At 36.8% G+C, this 19,197-nt stretch overlaps 1 protein-coding gene across 2 annotated transcripts in view; it reads left to right on the forward strand.

Annotated features, from left to right (window-relative positions):
* Nucleotides 1-3,947: 3,947 nt before the first annotated feature.
* Nucleotides 3,948-19,197, forward strand: part of CSNKA2IP (casein kinase 2 subunit alpha' interacting protein) — a 140,192-nt gene continuing 124,942 nt past the window's right edge. For both annotated transcript variants that reach the window (XM_061434353.1, XM_061434364.1), the window contains exon 1: nt 3,948-4,176. The gene's annotated coding sequence lies outside the window, so the exon portion shown is untranslated. The remainder of the gene's footprint in view (nt 4,177-19,197) is intronic.

A 19,197-nucleotide genomic window follows, 5' to 3' on the forward strand; every position in this document is an offset into this window, starting at 1 on the left:
CACTGGCGCAGAGATCTGTGCCCTCAATAAGCATCATCCTTGGAGGCCAACACAGAGGAAAATGATTGGAAGAGTGGGGTGGGTGAGATACTTGCAGTATTAAATAGAATGGTCAAAGATAGCCTCATTTTGAAGGTCAGATTTACACAGACACTTGATAGAGGCCAGGAGGTTAGGTAACCTGATATTTTGGGATAGAGTCTTCCAGGGAAAGGCAACAACATGAGCAAAAGTCCTAGAAAAAGCAAAAGCATAGGACAGTAGTAGGAGAAGAAGGTAGAGATGTAGTGGAGGGCAGATTTTGGGGACTTACAACTCATTTGACAGAATTTGGCTTTTGCTTTGAGTAAAATTACATTTATGTTACCATTATAGTGTTCAAGTGAAGAGTAACATGACCTGATTTGCCTTTTTAAAGGTTCATTCTGCCAACTGTGGTTAATATAGACCAAAGGGACCAGGAGAGTTAAAACAAGAGCAGTTAGAAGGTTATTGCTACAATCCAGGCAAGGGATGACAATGGCCACTGTGAAGGTGAACACAAGTGATTCAATTATGAACATATTTTAAAAGTGGCACTAAATATGATTGGGGCTTCCTAGGTGGCTCAGTGGATAAGAAACTTCCTGCCAATGCAGGAGACACAGGATATGTGTGTTTGATCCCTGGGTTAGGAAGATCCCCTGGAGAAGGAAATAGCAATCCACCTCAGTATTCTTGCCTGGAAAATTCCGTGGACAGAGGAGCCTGGAGGGTTACAGTCCATGGGGTCACAAAAGAGTCAGACACGACTTAGCGACAGAGCACAGCACTAATAGGATTTCCTACTGTATCAGATGCAGGATGTGAAAGAAAGGAAGCAGTCAAGAGAACTACAAAGTTTTCTGTCCTGAGTTACTGGAAGGATGCAGTTGAGATGGGGAAGGCTGCCTGAGAAACAAGTTTGGGGTTGAAGGAAATATAAAGAGATTGATCTTGAGTATATTAAGTTTAGGATATCTATCTCACAGCCACTTGGAATGTTGAGTTTGCTGTTAGATTTATGAGCCTGGAAGATCTTAATTAGAGATATTTACTAAGAAATTTTAGGCATACAGATAATATTTAAAATTAAGAGGCTGAATTGAGGGCTAGTTCTGTTAGGGGAAACACACTGACTGAAACCACCCACCCTGGCCAGGCACCATAGTAACTATTTGCATGAGTCCTGGTAAGGAACACAGAACTAACAAGCCACCACCAACTGGAAGAGTTCAGAAAAGGTCAAAAGGAGACACCACATGTCCGACCACCTCCCAGAATCCTTCTCTGGCATCCATCTTGGCCGAATAAGGCTTGCACCACCTGAGTCAGAATGATTGGCTAAAGACAACCCAGAAATAATCCCATCACTATAAAACCTGAGACTGCCAGAGACTGGCAGAGCTGTTCTCCTGGGTTCCCTTACCCTACTGCTCTCCACCTGGGTGCCCTTTCCCAATAAAATCTCTTGCTTTGTCAGCACATGTGTCTTCTCAGACAATTCACTTCTGAGTGTTAGACATGAGCCCAGTTTTGGGCCCTGGGAGGGGTCCCCCTTCCTGCAACAGTTCTCCATTTGAATGCTTTAGTAATCTAGCAGGCCTTCATCTTGCAAATAAGGACAATATAGTCTAAGCAAAATATTGAAAACAACTACTCAAAGGCACTGGGAAGTTACCAAAACAGGCAGATTATGGAAGAAAATGGAAACTTGTAAGAAATAATCGGCATTGAGTGAGATCCTCATTTTCTACAACTTTTAGCTTGAGTTCCGTCTTCAGTAGTTCCTGCAAGGAATATTTTAAACTACAATAGAAAGCGTAAGTTTCTCTGGCCTGAAGAATCAGTAGATAAAGAGTTTGGGGCAACCACAGAGAGTACAAAGTAATGGGGAAACAGAGCCAGAGGGGGGAGCCCTACTCTCTATGTATAAACTCTATCAAAGCTCTTGCTTGATATGTGAACCATGGAAGACTGAGAAAGATTTCTTTTAAGAACAAAGTAAGGAACTGATATTTAAGCTATCTCTGGTAAGATAGTTTGAGTTCAATTAAATTAAGTATCCAATTAAACAAATATTCCATTCTTTGGAAGAGTAAGATAGAATATTTTGTGTATAAAGTAGAGATTCTTCTCTGCAACATGTCACTTACAATGTTCTTATTATAATCTGAAATTGCTTAACATATGAAGAATCAGGAAAATGTGATCACTCTAAAGAAGAATAATGAGGCCAATCTGAAATAATGCAGATGTTGAAATTAGCAGACAAGGATTTTAAACTTGCTATTTTAACTATGCTTCATAAGGTAAAGATGGTTATAATAAATGAAAATATATTTCTCATCAGAAAAGTAGAAAACATAAAAAAAGAATCCAGTGAAAATTCTAGAACTAAAAAACACAGTATCTGTATTAAAGAATTCCCTGGGTGGGTTAACAGCAGAATGGAGATGGCAAAGGAAAGAGTCAGTGAATTTGAAGAAAGATCTGTAGAAATTATTCAATCTGAAAAAGCAAAAAATAAAAATTCAGAAATTTGAATAGATATTTAGAATCTGTGGGCAATACAAAAATGTCTAACACAACTGTTTTTGGAGTCCAGGTGCGAAGAAAGAGAATAACCCAGAAGAAGTATTTGAAGAAAAAGAAATGATTGAAAATTTCTCCAATCTAATGAAAGATATACTACTGATTCAGGAAGCTAAGCAAACTCAGACCAAGGTAAATATAATTGATACTGTGTCTGGTCACATCATTGTCAAACTTTTGAAAATCAAAGGTAAAGAGAATATCTTGAAAGTAGCAAGAAAGAAAAGAGTTCTTATCTACAGGGAACTGAGATTCATAAAACCATGAACTTCTAATTAGAAATCATAGACACCACAAGACGGTGGTGGAACAAAGTCTTCAAAGTATTAACATAAAGTCCTGGAACTATAGCATATAAGGTCTCTAAGGAAGTAGATTGGGAAGAGTAGCCAAGAAACTAGATGAAGTTAGAGAGAGAAAACAAAAACTGGAAAATGAATCAGTAAGGAGGGAATGATCATCTGTGTCAAATGTTGCTATCCTATCAAGCACGCGCAGGAAACTAACCATTGGATTGAACAAGGACATCAGTAGTAGTCTTGACAGGAAAAGGTTTGGTAGGAAGGTGAGCTTTAGGTTTGATTGGAGTGAGTTTAAGAGAGAATGAAAAGAAAGGAATCAGAAATTATAAGTAAAGGCAACCCTTTCACATAGTTTTGCTGTATAGGGAAGAAAGAAATGAATAGGGGTTAATGTGAAGAGCGGGGTCAAGAGAAAGTTTGTTTTGTTGTGGAAATATGCTAATTAGCATAATCTAGTAAAACCCAAAATAAACATGATAATTTTGGATAAAAAAGAAGATATTTGTCCAGTATTACCAGGTCTGTAGAAAATAAAAACAAGGAAAACAAAATCCAGCCACTTGAATTAGAATAAAAAAAAATGACCACATGAATATATGACTTGAATTCTCAAGTCTCCTTTACCCTGGGCAAAGTTCTCTACTCCCTAAGCTTAACTATTCTTAATTTGTTCATTTGTTAACACAAAGTATTGGAAAAGTATGTCCTCCAAAAATTATGTAAAAATCTATGATTTTACAGAGTGCTAACCTTGATTTACTCCTTTGTGCTCTTAATTTATTGACATTATCCTTATTATGGACAGTATATATTTCAAAAAATTGATTTTTCAGTTATTCTAAAGCTCCAAATGTCTTTTTCTAATAATATTGATGTTATATGAGGTAGTTTATCCTGGCCAGACCACAAAATCATATTAAGTAGCTGAATTATAATACTAGTTATCTGGGAAGATTTAGATATTCAGATTTTTATTTCTATGGGAAAACTTAATTCTAATTTCCAACCCAAGATTCTGGAACACATCTCCCATTATGAAGTGGGCCTGAAGGTGGGAGTGGAAACGCAGCCCCCTAGTCACACTCCCCACCCTCACCTTCCAGCAGTGAGGGCAGGACGTTTTCATGACACCAAGGATTCAAGCAATGGGGTAATGGAGATCTTGGACATTTATTTCCTCACTGGTGAAAATTAAATGAAGACTCAGGAGTCACCCCAACTATAGTGATGAGAAGCAAGTTTCAGCAGGCAGAGTGTGTTGGTGAGTTCTTGCTACATAGCCGCTTATATCTTTGAAGACATGTTAAAGTCTTTTTGTGCTGCACAAGATTTTATGTGTGTGTCCGTGTGCACACACAGGTTATTATTTCTGTCTATACTGAAGGTTTGTTGATCTGCGAACCCAACATCTAAAAACGTGTCAATGGACACATTTCGTTTCAGATTTCTTATTTCATGATTGAGAGATAAATGTCCATTAAGTAAACTAAAAGCAAATTTATTCCTACGTAGGAAAACTCTGTTTCCTATGTACTATGCACCTACACCCTGCAGTAGGAAATGACCACCCACTCCAGTATTCTTGCCTGGAGAATCCCATGGACAGAGGAGCCTGGAGGGCTACGGTCCATGAGGTCACAAAGGGTTGGACACTACCGAGAAACTAAGCACACACACGCTCTGCACCTATAAGACTGCATAGTAATAATGATGTGTGTATTTAATGGTGATGCTTGGGACAGGGAAAAACTGCTGAAGGAAGTTCTGAACATCCATAGTTAAATTATTTTCAGCCTAAATTCAGTACTCTTTATAAATCTTTGAACATTGGTGAACCATATAATTTGGGGGAAAAAGGAATGTTAACCAGAACAGCTCCCAATTATGGGGGTGAGAACTTATGCTTGTTTCCTTAAGTGGAGAGACACTTTATTTAGATCTACTGCAGTAAATTTTTTTTTGAACTTTTCTTCTTGATCTTCTGGGTCATCATTATAACTATCTCCATTCTGCCTATTGTGAGATGTATAGCTTGTATATTTAGATATACGCTGGACTTTGAGAATTAGAGGTTGCATTCACCTATTTGTGAGGACATTGAATGATTTAAAATTCACAAGATGGAATTTTCTTTTTTATCTCAAATGCACTAGAGAAGCACTTGAGTTCAAAAGGTTTAAAGTCTTTGTAATTACAATTAATCGAGAGTAAGAATTACAGCTAAGTAATTTTCTTTTCTTGTCTCAAAAGAAATGGGTCCACAGATGTATATTCTGAATACTTACAGAGTCTTAATTGCCTGCCATGCAGTAGTATTTAGGAGCTTGATTAAATGGGTTAAGACATCTATAGAAAGGAAACCTCTAAGTAAGAAGGGAATGTACTTGTTAACATTGCTTTTGAGACTGAATTTAAGATTTATAACATCCACCAATTTTTTTGGAAAGTTTAATGTACATGTTTTTGGAAACTAACTAAGTTCCCATATATTTTATGCTGATTCATGGGCATTGTTTCTCAATTAATAGTTGCCATTTCAAATCTTTTTACTTTTTAAAAATTGCAGCATCTTAAATACCAAGATCTCTTCTCTATATTCTTCTAAGATATCACTGGTTCTGGTGATCAGGAGCTATTTGTTCAGTCATGACCTGTGGGGCTTTCAAAGTGTCAAGCACCAAGCTGGGTATAATTACATTTTGGTAATTTCTTTCAGCTTTCTGAATCAGACTAATGAATAGACTCAAGTATTTAAATAACTAGTTGAACTTTCTTAATTGATACAAACTCTCTAATGATTCCACTTTGTCTAGTATGCTACCTGACAGCTTTATCTTAGTATTATGTACTTGATTCATAGTATTCAAAGGTACATGATATTTATATGAACCTTTGTCTTATTGAACTGTATATAGAACATATTCTAAGTTATATTTGAAAGATAAAATATGCTATTTCATAAACTGCAAAAACTAAAACATTGGAATCAATGTTTGTAAATTTAATATTTTATATCAAATTTTTTAGTCTTTTGTAAACTAAAATTTATAATCAAATGATTTTCTCTATGTTTTCACATTGTAAATTTATATGGACACATATTTACTTTTCAATTAAATTAAAATATTCATGTTAATTTATGAAAATTATACCAAATGATTTAATATTTAATTATAAATAATTAAAACAAATATTTGAAGGGTTTTACTGAAGAGTTTTATTGATTTTCTACATTAAAAATAATACGTATTTGGAGGAATAATTGGGTTCATAGTTTATTTTCCTTTAAAAAATCACATCATAAAATGTATATTAGATATTGATCTGGATCATGTTACAAGTGGTTATTAACAAGTTGTGGAAGTTATAATAATTATAAATAAAACCCCAATTTTTAGAATTTCTCATTGAGAATTAACCTTAGCATCACAGATTTGCTCTAGTTAGATTAGAGTCTGAATCCTTGTTCTGGAACAAGGAACATATCTGCCATGTTACATTAAGCAAGTTATGAACTTCTACGAACAGTTGTTTCCTCATCTGTGAGATGGGGCAATAATTACAAAGACTAGAATAATTATGTTAAATACTCAACACCTCTTGATATTTCATGGATATCCAGTAAATGCTACTTCTTTATTATTACTCCCACAGTATTATTTTATAGTTCCACCTTGATTATAATCAGAAATTACAACCCAAATTTGGCTTTAGATGACATTAAATTATTTTAAAAAGCAAAACAGTTATTCAGTATATTATGATAGACACCACTAATGTTATCAATAAGAATATTTCAAAGACTGTAAAAGTCAATTCATTTTTCTGAAAAGTAACTCCTTGAGTAACATTTATCTGAATGTGTACATTTTAGTATGTTTGAAAACAATGCTGACACTCTATAATTACTCATATGTTATCATGTGGATTTATTTTATTCTCTTTCTTAATAGAGTATTATATAAAATCATGTCATTAAGTGTTGTTAAATCTAAGTCACTAGACTTTTAGATCATTCTAAGATTGCTTGCCTATATACTAGTATGAATATACTAATTTTAGAGTTAGTTTTTATTTGATTGTCTTTATTTGAAAAGAGATTTGTAGTGTATTTGTGTTTGACTGTTTCTTTTTGTAGTATCAGAACTAATACACCATAGTAAACAATCTTTGAAGTAAATCTTTGGTACAATATTATACAGGTATATGTTTTGTGAGGTTTGCATGACCACTAAGACATGCTTTAGTATTGTTTAGTTCAGTTCAGTCGCTCAATAGTGTCTGACTCTTTACAACCCCATGGACTGCAGCACGCCAGGCCTTCCTGTCCATCACCAACTCCCAGAGATTACTCAAACTCATGTCCTTTGAGTTGGTGATGCCATCCAACCATCTCATCCTCTGTCGTCCCCTTCTCCTCCCACCTTCAATCTTTCCCAACATCAGGGGCTTTTCAAATGAGTCAATTCTTCACATCAGGTGGCCCAAGTATTGGAGTTTAGCTTCAGCAGCAGTCTTTCCAATGAGTATTCAGGACTGATTTCCTTTAGGATGGACTGGTTGGATCTTCTTGCAGTCCAAAGGACTCTCAAGAGTCTTCTCCAACACCACAGTTCAAAAGCATCAATTCTTCTGCGCTCAGCTTTCTTTATAGTCCAACTCTCACATCCATACATGACAGCTGGAAAAACCATAGCCTTGACAAGATGGAGCTTTGTTGGCAAAGTAATGTCTCTGCTTTTAAATATGCTGTCTAGGTTGGTCAATGGCACCCCACTCCAGTACTCTTGCCTGGAAAATCCTATGGACAGAAGACCCTGGTGGGCCGCAGTCCATGGGGTCGCTAAGAGTTGGACACGACTGAGCGACTTCACTTTCACTTTTCACTTTTATGCAGTGGAGAAGGAAATGGCAACCCACTCCAGTGTTCTTGCCTGGAGAATCCCAGGGAAGGGGGAGCCTGGTGGGCTGCCGTCTATGGGGTCGCACAGAGTCGGACATGACTGAAGCGACTTAGCAGCAGCAGCAGGTTGGTCATAAATTTCCTTCCAAGGAGTAAGCATCTTTAATTTCATGGCTGAAGTCACCATCTACAGTGATTTTTGAGCCCCCCAAAATAAAGTCTGTCACTGTTTCCATTGTTTTCCCATCTATTTGCTGTGAAGTGATGGGACCGGATGCCATGATCTTAATTTTCTGAATGTTGAGCTTTAAGCCAACTTTTTCCCTCTCCTCTTTCACTTTCATCAAGAGGCTTTTTAGTTCTTCTTCACTTTCTGCCATAAGGGTGGTGTCATCTGCATATTTGAGGTTACTGATATTTCTCCTGGCAATCTTGATTCCAGTTTGTACTTCATCCAGCCCAGCGTTTCTCATAATGTACTCTGAATATAGTTAAATAAGCAGGGTGACAATATACAGCCTTGACGTACTCCTTTTCCTATTTGGAACCAGTCTGTTTTTCCATGTCCAGTTCTAACTGTTGCTTCCTGACCTGCATACAGGTTTCTCAAGAGGCAGTTCAGGTGGTCTGGTATTCCCATCTTTTTCAGAATTTTCCACAGTTTGTTGTGATCCACACAGTCAAAGGCTTTGGCATAGTCAATAAAGCAGAAATAGATGTTTTTCTGGAACTCTCTTGCTTTTTTGATGATCCAGTGGATGTTGGCAATTTGATCTCTGGTTCCTCTGCCTTTTCTAAAGCCAGCTTGAACATCTGGAAGTTCACAGTTCACATATATACTCAGGACTTCTTATTAAAAAGGAAACAAAGTCCTTTGCATGTCTTACTCCATTGTCAGGGAAAACAAAAGTGTTAGAACCACAGAAAGAACCACAATTTTGTAAATGACTCTGCTACTCCATTGCTTATTGAAAACAGGGTGATAATTTTGTACATTGATCATTTTGATGTGTATTTTCCCAAGTTACAAAAACTAATCATTTATGAAACATAATCATTTATGAAGAAATTTCTTTCTTATGAGAAGCCACTAGGTATGTGGGGCTATGAACACTTGAAATTTGGCTTTAATGAATGAGAAATGAAAATTTAAATTTTATTTCCTGTTGATTTCCTTATATTTTAATAGCTATATTTGGTTCAGATTAGATCAGATCAGTTGCTCAGTCATGTCCGACACTTTGCGACCCCATGAATCGCAGCATGCCAGGCCTCCCTGTCCATCACCAACTCCCGGAGTTCACTCAGACTCACGTCCATCGAGTCAATGATGCCATCCAGCCATCTCATCCTCTGTCATCCCCTTCTCCTCTTGCCCCCAGTCCCTCCCAGCATCAGAGTCTTTTCCAATGAGTCAGCTCTTCGCATGAGGTGGCCAAAGTACTGGAGTTTCAGTGTTAGCATCATTCCTTCCAAAGAAATCCCAGGGCTGACCTCCTTCAGAATGGACTGGTTGGATGTCCTTGCAGTCCAAGGGACTCTCAAGAGTCTTCTCCAACACCACACTTCAAAAGCATCAATTCTTCGGTGCTCAGGGAATGTCTTATCAGACATTACAGTTACAGATTTATGCATGACTTTCACACATAGTTGGTTATATTAATATCTTGACTTGCTGCAGACAATGCCCAGGGTACAAGTGCCTTGGGGTGACATGTCCTTATACCAGTCTCCTCATCTTAACAACCATGCAGATGATTACAATGCAATATAATGGCAGAGATGAGACTTGGGTTTCCAGATATTGGGTCCCAGCCTCAGCATCCCCAACAGAAATTAATTTCTGATTTCCTTATGCCAAGTGATAAACTTGGATGATGGTGATAATGATATTCAACAACCACAATAATTAAACTCTGTGTCCGTCTCTGTGGTGTACAGATAAGAATGGAGAAAAAGGAGACAGAATAAAGCGAACATTCTTGTGACTACTCTCTGCTTATCTCTCCAGTGAATGTGTTGACAGAAATGACCATATTCTTAATAAACATTATTATTGGGCTTGGTTACAAATCTTTAGTTGAGTTTGCTATGTGAAATCATTAATTTGAGTAACACAACCTTATTTGATAAAGATTAGCATTGATGTGTAAATCCGACAGGGTAACTTTTCAGAATTATTTTCTGAAAGTAAAATATGGACTATTTTAATAAGAGTAAACTCACCACACAGGGTCAGTGATTTGACAATTAAAGGGCCATTGCACATAAATTATGAAACAAATGCCAAAAGCCATCTAGAGACTGAGTCAAGAATCTTTATATCTTCTTTTCAGTTATATGCTAGCTGTTTGATATTTTGTTCTTTTGTTAGAACAGAATATCAAGCAAGTAGTATATAAGAGGAAAATAAGTACAATGGATATGCCCTTCAAAGTTACCATAACAGTGACAGAACAGAGAAAAAACTGCCACATCGCTGCTTTTGCTTTCCCAGTCTAGATTTCACAATAGATCTCTCAGATATAAGAGTCTTTTTATCATTAACATTTATTTTTAGGAGGGCATATATAAGAAATTCTGATCCACGGCACTTTAGTAACAGTTTTGGCAGTGTTTTTGCAAGATCAAATTTTTTAAGATTTCATAACTTCTAATTCAGAGTGCTAGAGAATGTGTAGTAAAATTTTAGTAGAAACTTATAAAATTTCTACCAGAAATTATAATCAGGCTCAAGTTCTGTTTCAAATGTGTTCTTGCAATTAACAGTGCTAAGCTGTTAACTGTCTATAGGAGCTAATCTTATGTTTAAAAACTGCTTATAATATTCTGGTGTTGTATATGAATATGTGAAGTGACTCCTGTCATCAATAAAATTTTGTTTGTGGAAAGAGCAAGTGCTCTGAGCTTTAAATATTAGTATATTTTGAATTTGCCATGAATGCATGTGCTTTTTATTTCCTTGCGACATTGTTTTGAAATCCTCTGTTTAAATTGTTCTTCTCTGAGCCTTAGTAATAATTATAGGCTCATATTGTGTAGTTCATCAAATCTTGGGCAGAAAACAACAGAAATAATACAAAAGAGACCCTGAATTTAGAAAAACAGAGCCCAAAGCTAAGTTTAAAGTTAATAACACTTGTTTTGGGTCTATATGATTCATGTTGGATATCTGCATAGATTGATATACTTCTTTCTTGATGTGCAACTCCTTTTTCATCTTTGTAGGTAACCTGTGAATATAAAATTGACACTCATGTAAACTGCTTTCTCCTGTTCCATTGGAAAGGTGTCTGTGTCGAACTACAGGAAATAAGGGCATGCATACACATTTCTCATGATAAATTAATAATGAAGAGAGAAAAGTATCATTGCTACATTGTAAATTATACAGTTAGGCGATTTATTTAGTATCTTAAACACCTAGGAAATTTCATAGTTGGCAACAGTCGGAAACACGTATTAATTGCATGTAGCAATCCCACATCTGAAATAAAAGAACATCAGTAATAGACCAATTCTTGTTTCCTTTTGAATATCATATTTTAATTTCTTTTATGTTTCTTTAATCTTTTCAGCAGAGCTTAAGGATTTGGAAGATGTTGATTAAAGCATTTCCTTCGATTAATTATATTTTGGCTTTCAACTGTTTTATTTTATTTTAAAATGAAGTGCACACACATTGTCTGGATTATAGGAGCATCTGCTCTTCCCAGTCTCTGCAAATATTTATATAAATCTTACTGCCACCCTGTTCCCTCCAACTTCTCACTGCTTAGCTAATCCTGATTGCATCTCCTCATTAAGCCATCTTCAGGATATGGAAACATAAATAAAACAGACTAACAGCCTACATTTCAGGGATATTTGTGTGCATGGTTTGCCATTTAACTCATGTTATTAAATACTCAGAATTTATTCTGAAATCATAGGTTTCCCTTACTTCTGCTTTCTTTATTTATACATCTGATTACTGTTAACCTAAAAACTATTTTGGATAAAATACCTTGGTCCTTATCAAGAGGATACACTATTTTGAAGCAAGGTCTATGAAATTATTATGATTGAAAATTTAGAATGTAGTAGGAAGTTTAAAGGTAACACATAAATATTGAATATCTTCTGTTTGTTTTCCTTTCAACTATTTTAGTATTTGTTCCCTCCTTTTTTGTGTGTCTATGGGCTAAGAGAACATATAAAGATAGTACCTCTCCACGGGGATGGAATGCTAATACTTTCCATAATAATTGGCCTTCACCTGGGTTTCCTTAACTAATTATGGTTTTCATATGGGGACAGTACTTTAATCTGGGATCTTAGCTGTATTTCATGCTTTGATACAGAAGGAGAGACATTGACTTGACTTCGTTTTGCAATTTGTCCTTTGCCCATGCAGTTTCTATAGAGAGAATGATTTTTTTTTTTGATAGTAAATTTCTAAGACAGAATTTCTGTTCTTGCAGCTTTATGTAATTATGTTCAAAGGGTTTGAATTAAAATGGAACAGATGTGTCCATCTTTAATTATGGTGTAACAAATTGTGTTACTCTAAGTCTTTATTAAGTGAAACGCTCATCTTTATGTAATAACGGGTCAGACAGTTTCAAAATGATATCGGTGAACACAGTGCATTGCCTATTCCAATTAGACTTCAAAAGGACTGTTAAAACTCAGAGGCTATGTACGTAGAGCCAGAAGAAACTATGGAAAATACATACACATACACATATTTGGTTTTTTTATTCGAATTTAAGTGAAAACAATCGTTAGAAATATATGATGAATTTTAATGTCATCTAAATAAGACTAAAATGTAATATTTGTTTTTACAGATCTGTCTGCTGAGTAGTGGAAATATACAACTCGGTACTGGAAAATACCATTTTAGGATTTCCTGAAAACCCTTTTGTATTTCTTTATGTAAACATTGCCTTTTAAATGAGTAGCCAGGAAAGGCTTTTTATTTTCATTACTTCTAAGTTAGTACAACAAAATCCTTTTATCTACTTGGTGGTTGAGTTGTTCAGTTGTGTCTGACTCTTCCAACCCCATGGACTGTAGCCCACAAGGCTCCTCTGTCCTTGGGATTTTCCAGGCAAGAATTTTGGGGTAGGTTGCTTTTTCCTTCTCTAGGGGATCTTCCTGACCCAGGGATCAAACCTGTGTCTCCTTCATTGATGGCAGTCTTGCAGGTGTATTATTTTCCAGCTAAGCCAGCACGGAAGCTACTTAAAGAACCAAAAATGATATTAGCAAGAATGATATGAATTGGCACAGATCCTGTGATGTGAGTCCCACCCCACTGTTTTCATTTCTGTAGTTTGTACCAAAATTCCTTTATGCTTTGAAATGTCTTCAACTCCTCATATTTTTGCCTTCCCATAACCCTATCTGTTACCCCATTATTGTTTTTATTTCCTGAGTTTTTCTTCTTGACATACTCTCTGCTCCATTTTTCAGCACTACCCTGATTCAGGATCCATTACCCTATAGCCAGGTTCTTGCAACATCTTTCTAATGAGCTTTCTTGAACCTTATTTCCCCTTTTCATTCTTTAATTCATTACCAATTCAGTGTAAAAATAATAATTCTGTATGACGCATTATTTCTTAAACTATTGTGATGGATGCAGACAAACCTCAAAAATATTGTGGGTTCCGTTTCAGATCATCACAAGAAAGTGAATATTGCAATAAAGGGAGTCATACAAATTTTTTGTTCTCTCAGTGTGTATAAAAGTTATATTTGAAATATACTGTAGACTACTAAATGTGTAATGGCATTATGTCTAAAAAAACCTATATAACTTTAATTAAAAAAATACTTTGTTAAAAAGTCCTAACCATCAGCAAGCCTTCAGTAAGTCAAAATCTTTTTGCATTAGTAGCATTAAATATCCCTGGTCACCATAACAAATATAATATTGAAAAAGTTTGCAATTATTATGAGAATTATCAAAATATGACACAGGCATGAGGTGAACAAATGCTGTTGGAAAAAATGGTGCTGATAGACTAGCTCAACTCAGGATTGCCACAAACCTTCAATTTGCAAAAAATTCAGTATCTGTGAAACAGATAAAGCGAAGCACAAGAAAACAAGATATGCTTATATAAGTTGTCTATTATGTGAAGCCATGCTTTTAAGTCTGATCTTCACGATCATCTGTAATCCATAACACTCTCTTCTTTCTGCTCCTCAATAAAATTCCCTGGTGGCTGAGTCAGTAAAGAATGCACCTGCAATGCAGGAGACCTCCTGCAGCACAGGAGACCTAGGTTTGATCCCTGGGTCTGGAAGATCCCCTGGAGAAGGGAAAGGCTGCCCACTCCAGTATTCTGGCCTGGAAAATCCCATGGACAGAGGAGCCTGGTGGGCTATAGTCCATGGGATCCCAAGAGTCACTAGTGATGCAATCTTCTTCCATAAAGTGCCTTCACTTTCAGTAATAAAACCAATTTCCTCCAAGCAGGGTTATTCATTGTATCCCAACATGTATACCTTTATCCTCACCTCCATGTACTTTCTCCAACATAGGATGCCCTGGAAAGTTTCTCATTAAACTCATCCCTTTTCTTGAAAGGCCAGATTCTTCATTCTGTTTTTGTTCCCTTTTCCCTGTTTCTGAGATATCAATTCAGTTTTGATTCATACATGGTTTTTTGAACTCATTTTGAGTCCTCATAAAGATTTTCATCTCCTAGGGTCTTATTCAGAGTGAATAAATAGAGTCTTAATCAGAATGACTAAAGCAGAAGTATAAATTGGTTGATCAATTGACATTCCTTCTTTGAAGGATTAATTGCTGAGACTGTCTTCATGTTTATTGGGATGGGCAAGGGGAAGAAACATGAGATGGGTAAAAGAGAAAATTTTGGAAGCAAATATTTTATTTTATTGCAATATGCAAAAAATTGTTGGTTTCAAGGAAGCAAGTACACTAAATTCAAAGTTGAGGAAAAAAAAGAGTAAACGTCACAGAGCTATAGGAAACACCAGATGTTGAAAGAGAATCTTACCAGAATAGTCTTCTTCAGCTTCATCTCTTGGGAATGAATTACAACAGTGAACCAAAATAAGCATTAAGAAACTATAGAGGACATTAAGTGACAGTGCAGAGCTAATAGATTTTGAAAACAGAAGACACACCCAGGAAGCCATTATGAGTGAGTGTGTCCCTTTAATATTCAGAGATGCTGCTCTGGGTCCTTCTGCTTTCACAGAAATCTCTCTTTACTTCCCACTCTCTTCCCTCAGTAGACAAACACAGCCACAGTTTCAGGATCCAAGGAAGGGAACAAGGACTGATTTTCTCATTCCATCAGGGCAACAGGGTAGCTGATGTATTGGGTTGGCCCAAAAGTTCATATGGATTTTTTCATAAAATATTATGGAAAAACTCCAATGAAGTTTGGTGCCAACCCAATAGTTTGATACTATCTCCTGCTAATCCTCAACACAGAACTCTGAATTCTTATTTATGGACTAAGAACACCTTTGGTGGTAGTTTAGTCGCTAAGATGTGTCTGACTCTTTGCAACACTATAAACTGTAGCCCACCAGGTTCTTCTGTCCATGAGATTTCCCAGGCAAGAATACTGGAGTGGGTTGCCATTTCCCGCTCAAGGGGTTCTTCCTTAATCAGGGGTCTAACTGCGTCTACTACATTGCACGTGGGTTCTTTACTGACTGAGCCACCAGGGAAGCCCTAGAATACCTTTAGCTCTGATGAATTAGGAATAAGATAAGATAAGTTCAGTTCAGTTCAGTCACTCAGTCGTGTCCGACTCTTTGCAACCCCATGGACTGCAGCATTCCAGGCCTCCCTGTCCATCACCAACTCCCAGAGCTCACTCAAACTCATGTCCATTGAGCCAGTGATGCCATCCAACCATCTCATTCTCTGTTGTCCTCTTCTCCCCCTACCTTCAATCTTTGCCAGCTTCAGGGTCTTTTCAAATGACTCAGTTTTTCGCATCAGGTGGCCAAAGTAGTGGAGTTTTAGCTTCAGCATCAGCCTTTCAATGAATATTCAGGACTGATTTCCTTTAGGATTGACTGGTTGGATCTCCTTGCAGTCCGAGGGACTCTCAAGAGTCTTCTCCAACACCACAGTTCAAAAGCATCAATTCTGTGGCACTAAGCTTTCTTTACACTCCAACTCTCACATCCATACATGACTACTGGAAAAAACATAGCCTTGATGGGATGGACCTTTGAGGGCAAAGTAATGTCTCTGCTTTTTAAAAAGCTGTCTAGGTTGGTCATAACTTGTCTTCCAAGGAGCAAGCGTGTTTTCTCCCAAGAAGCAAGTGTCTTTTAATTTCATGGCTGCAGTCATCATCTGCAGTGATTTTGGAGACCCCCGAAATAAGTCTGTCACTGTTTTCCCCTCCATTTGCCATGAAGTGATGAGACTGGATGCCGTGATCTTAGTTTTCTGAATATTGAGTTTTAAGCCAACTTTTTCATTCTCCTCTTTCATCTTGAGGATTTTTAGTTCTTCACTTTCTGCCACAAGGGTGGTATCATCTCCATATTTGAGGTTATTGATATTTCTCCCAGCAATCTTGATTCCAGCTTGTGCTTCATCCAGCCCAGCGTTTCTCATGATGTCCTCTGCATATAAGTTAAATAAGCAGGGTGACAATATACAGCCTTGACCTACTACTTTCCTGATTTGAAACAAGTCTGTTGTTCCATGTGCAGTTTTAACTGTTGCTTCCTGACCTGCATACAGGTTTCTCAAGAGGCAGGTCAGGTGGTCTGGTATTCCCATCTCTTTAAGAATATTCCACAGTTCGTGGTGATGCACACAGTCAAAGGCTTTGGCATAGTCAGTAAAGCAGAAGTCAATGTTTTTCTGGGACACTCTTGCTTTATCAATGATCCAACAAATGTTGGAAGTTTGATCTCTGGTTCCTCTGCATTTTCTAAATCCAGCTTGAATATCTGGAAGTTCACGATTCACATACTGTTAAAGCCTGGCTTGGAGAATCTTTAGCATTACTTGGCTAGCGTGTGAGATGAGTGCAATTGTGCAGTAGTTTGAGCATTCATTGGCATTGCCTTTCTTTGGGATTGGAATGAAAACTGACCTTTTCCAGTCCTGTGGCCACTGCTGAGTTTTCCAAATTTGCTGACATATTGAGTGCAACATTTTCACAGCGTCATCTTTTACAGTTTGAAATAGCTCAACTGGAACTCCATCTTCTACACTAGCTTTGTTTGTAGTTATGCTTTCTAAGGCCCGTTTGACTTTGCATTCCAGGATGTCTGGCTCTAGGTGAGTGATAATACCATCGTGATTATCTGGGTCATGAAGATCTTCTTGTATAGTTCTGTGCATTCTTTCCACTTCTTTTTAATATCTTCTGCTTTTGTTAGGTTCATATCCTTTCTGTCCTTTATTGTGCCATCTTTGAATGAAATGTTCCCTTGGTATCTCTAATTTTCTTGATCTCTAATCTTTCCCATTCTATTGTTTTCCTCTATTTCTTTGCACTGATCACTGAGGAAGGCTTTCTTATCTCTTTTGCTATTCTTTAGAACTCTGCATTCAAATGTGTATATCTTTCCTTTTCTCCTTTGCCTTTTGCTTCTCTTCTTTCACAGCTATTTGTAAGGCCTCTTCAGACAACCATTCTGCCTTTTTGCATTTCTTTTACTTAGGGATGGTTTGATCCCTGCCTCTGTACAATGTCACGAACCTCATTCTGTAGTCCTTCAGGAACTCTATCAGATCTAGTCCCTTAAATCTATTTCTCACTTCCACTGTATAATCATAAGGGATTTGATATTGGTCATATCTGAATGGTCTAGTGGTTTTCCCTACTTTCTTCACTTTAAGTCTGAGTTTGGTATTAAGGTGTTCATGATCTGAGCCACAGTCAGCTCCTGGTCTTGTTTTTGTGACTGTATAGAGCTTCTCCATCTTTGGCTGCAAAGAACATAATCAATCTGATTTCGGTGTTGACCATCTGGTGATGTCCATGTGTAGAGTCTTCTCTTGTGTTGTTTGAAGAGTCTGTTTGCTATGACCAATGCGCTATTTTGGGAAAACTCTATTAGCCTTTGCCCTGCTTCATTCTGTACTCCAAGCCCAAATTTGCTGTTACTCCAGGTATCTCTTGACTTCTACTTTTGTATTCCAGTCTCCTCTAATGAAAAGGACATCTTATTTGGGTGTCAGTTCTAGAAGGTCTTGTAGGTCTTCACAGAACCGTTCAACTTCAGCTTCTTCAGTGTTACTGGTTGGGGCATAGACTTGGATTACTGTGATATTGAATGGTTTGCCTTGGAAATGAACAGAGATCATTCTGTCATTTTTGAGATTGCATCCAAGTACTGCATTTCAGACTCTCTTGTTGACTCTGATGGCTATTCCATTTCTTATACTGGATTCTTGCCTGCACTAGTTGATATAATAGTCATCTGAGTTAAATTCACCCATTCCAGTCCATTTTTGCTTTCTGATTCCTAAAATGTTGATGTTCACTCTTGCCATCTCCTGTTTGATCATTTCCAATTTGCCTTGATTCATGGACCTAACATTCCAGGTTCCTATGCAATATTGCTCTTTACAGCATTGGACTTTACTTGCATCACCAGTCATATCTACAACTGGCTGTTGTTTTTGCTTTGGCTCCATCCCTTCATTCTTTCCAGAGTTATTTCTCCACTGATCTCCCGTAGCGTATTGGGCACCTGCTGACATGGGGCATTCATCTTTCAGTGTCCTATCTTTTTGCCTTTTTATACTGCTCATGGGGTTCTCAAGGCAAGAATACTGAAGTGGTCTGGCATTCCCTTCTCCAGTGGACCACGTTTTGTCAGAATTATAGATTAAGAACTCTAATTAAATTACTTATCTACTTTAAAAAAAAATGAAGAAAAGATTGATTGTTGGGTTCTCTTGATATACTAAGTGTATTTTTATGACCTGAACATATACAACAAATAGGATTTTTCTTATTCTTTAGTAACCAATCTAAAGTAACAAAAATCTCATTGAAATTAAAAAGTGTAGAGATGGAAATTAAAAGTAGTATAACTAGAGTGAAATGCTACAAATTAGTGACATCTTATTAGATAAACAGATCTGTTATTGTAAATCAAATAACTAGGTGTAAAGTGGACATGGCTTCAGTGAAGATGTTCATTTCTTGTCTTTCATTTTTATAATACCAAAATTATGTTTATTGTAGAAAATTTGGACAGAGGGAATAATTGAAACAAAAATGTTACCTTTAATCTCATTCTACCATTTAGTAATAATCTCAGTCAATATATTGGTCACCATCTTTCCAAGACGTAGTTTTGCAGAAATAGACATTCTCCTTTTACAAAAATATCACATTATATGCTACTTAATAAAAA

Source organism: Bos javanicus, chromosome 1, assembly GCF_032452875.1.
Source record: "Bos javanicus breed banteng chromosome 1, ARS-OSU_banteng_1.0, whole genome shotgun sequence".
Lineage (NCBI taxonomy): Eukaryota > Metazoa > Chordata > Mammalia > Artiodactyla > Bovidae > Bos > Bos javanicus.